Source organism: Octodon degus, unplaced genomic scaffold (assembly GCF_000260255.1).
Source record: "Octodon degus isolate 3935 unplaced genomic scaffold, OctDeg1.0 scaffold00040, whole genome shotgun sequence".
NCBI lineage: Eukaryota > Metazoa > Chordata > Mammalia > Rodentia > Octodontidae > Octodon > Octodon degus.
Genome location: NW_004524616.1, coordinates 6,388,150 through 6,390,513, shown reverse-complemented (window position 1 = coordinate 6,390,513; position 2,364 = coordinate 6,388,150). Strand labels below are relative to the sequence as shown.

Below are 2,364 nucleotides of genomic sequence, written 5' to 3'. Positions count from 1 at the left end.
AGAGAGAGAGAGAGAGAGAGAGAGAGAGAGAGAGAGAGAGAGAGAGAAAGTGTCAGGAGTAAATTTTCAGAATCACAAAAGAATGAACATATAGAACACATCTGATGGTAAATGATAATTTACTTTCTGGGAAAAGTTTTCAATCAGCAATAATTGTGTCTGGGATAAACCTCATTGGGTACAATACTGCCACTGCACAAAGCTAGGATTTTATTTTTCTAGGTCAGGATGCCTTAAGGGTGGGTCTAGTGCCATTGTGGAGCTGGGGATCAAATCGTGGTTCCCCATGCCTGATTGAGGTTGCTCAAAAAGGCACTTCAAACAACTGAGCTAACCTACAAGCCCCCTCTTTCTTTTTCTTTCTTAATTTAATTTACTTTAATTTTGAAGAGCAAAAACAAATAGAAAAAAGACAGAAAATTTACTTTCAAAGAAAGTGATTGCATTTATCCTAAGTATCATAACAATGTCCCTGCATATCACTCATGCCACAATTAAAAATAAATCCTGATATTTTATAAATTCAACATAATTAATGTTTCCTTCCCACATGCAGGTAACATAGCTCTCCTGGCTGACATTGTTTTTTTTATTAATATGGGATTTAGGTGAATTCTTCCATCACGAAAGCAGAACAAGCTCAAATGAATAACCTAATGTTGAACTTCAAGCTTCTAGGAAAGGAGAAAATCAAACCTAAAGCTCATACAAGGGAACAAATTATAAATATAAGACCAGAAATTAATTCAATTGAGACAAAAAATATAATCAATGAATTGAAGAGTTGATTCTTTAAAAGACTAAATAAAAGTGATAAGTTCTTATCTATCCTTATCAAAAAGAGGAAAGACAAGACTCGAATTCATGTAATTAGGAATGAAAAGGGTGAAATCATTACAGACCTTATAGAAATTCAGAAAATCATCAATACCTACTTTGAGAACTTTATGTTAATAAATTAAAAACACAGGAGTGCGGCCAGCCAGATAGCTCAGCCGATTAAGGCACCTGCTTAGGCAGACACAGGTAGTGAGGTTCAATCCCCAGCATGTGGTGCTGGCCCCACCCTCAGGACAGCAATTAAGACTGGCAATAGTGGTACATGCCTATACTCTCTGTGCTTGGGAGGCTGAAAACAGGAAGATCACTATAAGTCTAATCTGTGTAGTGAGACCATGTAGACCCTGTAATAAGTTCATAAACTTAAAAAAAAAAAAAAAAACAGAAGTGGAAAGATTCCTAGACACATATAATTACCAAAACTAAATCAATAAGATAAAAAATTTTAAATAACCCAATATCAGTCAATAAAATTGAAAATGTAACTAAAAATTCACAAATAAAGAAAAGCCCAGGTACTGGTGGGTTTATTGCTGAATTCCACAAGAAACGTAGAGAAGATCTAATGTCGTTAATCCTAAAATCCCCCTTTAATGAAATTGAAAGGGAAGTGATATTCCCAAAGTCATTCCTAAAAATGAGCATTACCCTCATACCAAAAACCAGAGAAAGACCCAACCAAAGAAGATATCTGTGGGCCAATCTCCCTAATTCATTTGGATCTATAAGAGATTTAGAATACCAAAAATAATCCTAGACAACAAAGGCAAAGAAGGAGGAATCACAATCCCTGACTTGAAATTATATTATAAACTATAAAAACAGTATGATACTGGGGAAAAAAACAGACATGAAGACCAATGGAACAAATTAGGAGATTCAAAAACAACTCCAAACATCTCAATCACTTTCTTTGTCTCTCTTTTTTATTGTATTTTTTTCATAATTTTATTGAGAAACAAATAGCAATGAGAGAGTTTCAAATCAAATTGGTAGGACAGTTTCAATAATTAACACATTGCACACATTCTTCCCAGTGGTTAGTTGCTGTACAAGATGCGGACAGGATATCCTATTTACAAACACTATTAGAACAAATCACTCTATTCATTAAGAGAATTTAACTATATATCTATCCTAACCACTTTGAATACACAGATACAAAATGGACATTCATCTGTATCCCCTTTTTTTGTTAAGTTCTGTTATTTGAATATTATAGGTGTGTAAACTCAGCAAAATATTCTAAAAGAGTCCAGTAGTCCATAATAGTATTGGGGCTTCCGAGTCACCGGCAATGTAAGAAATTGTTGACCTGAGTCCCCTACAGCTCAACATAACAACATGGCTTTACTTCTTATATTTCTTTTTTATACTTTTCTGCTGGATGGTTAAGACCAAGGTAAAGCAGGACCTATGCAATAAGAGTTGTAGCTTTTGGGTCTGATAAGGTCAGTGAAATCCCCTCAGGATTTATCCTGAGATCCTGTACCTCAGATTGTAGAACCTTTGTCAGTGTCAGCC

The 2,364-nt window shown here is 34.8% G+C and overlaps 1 non-coding gene across 1 annotated transcript; it reads right to left on the bottom strand.

Annotated features, from left to right (window-relative positions):
- Positions 1-59: 59 nt before the first annotated feature.
- LOC111816797 lies at positions 60-204 on the bottom strand. Its single transcript, XR_002821130.1, has one exon. It is a non-coding gene; the product is annotated as a U4 spliceosomal RNA (small nuclear RNA).
- Positions 205-2,364: the final 2,160 nt, after the last annotated feature.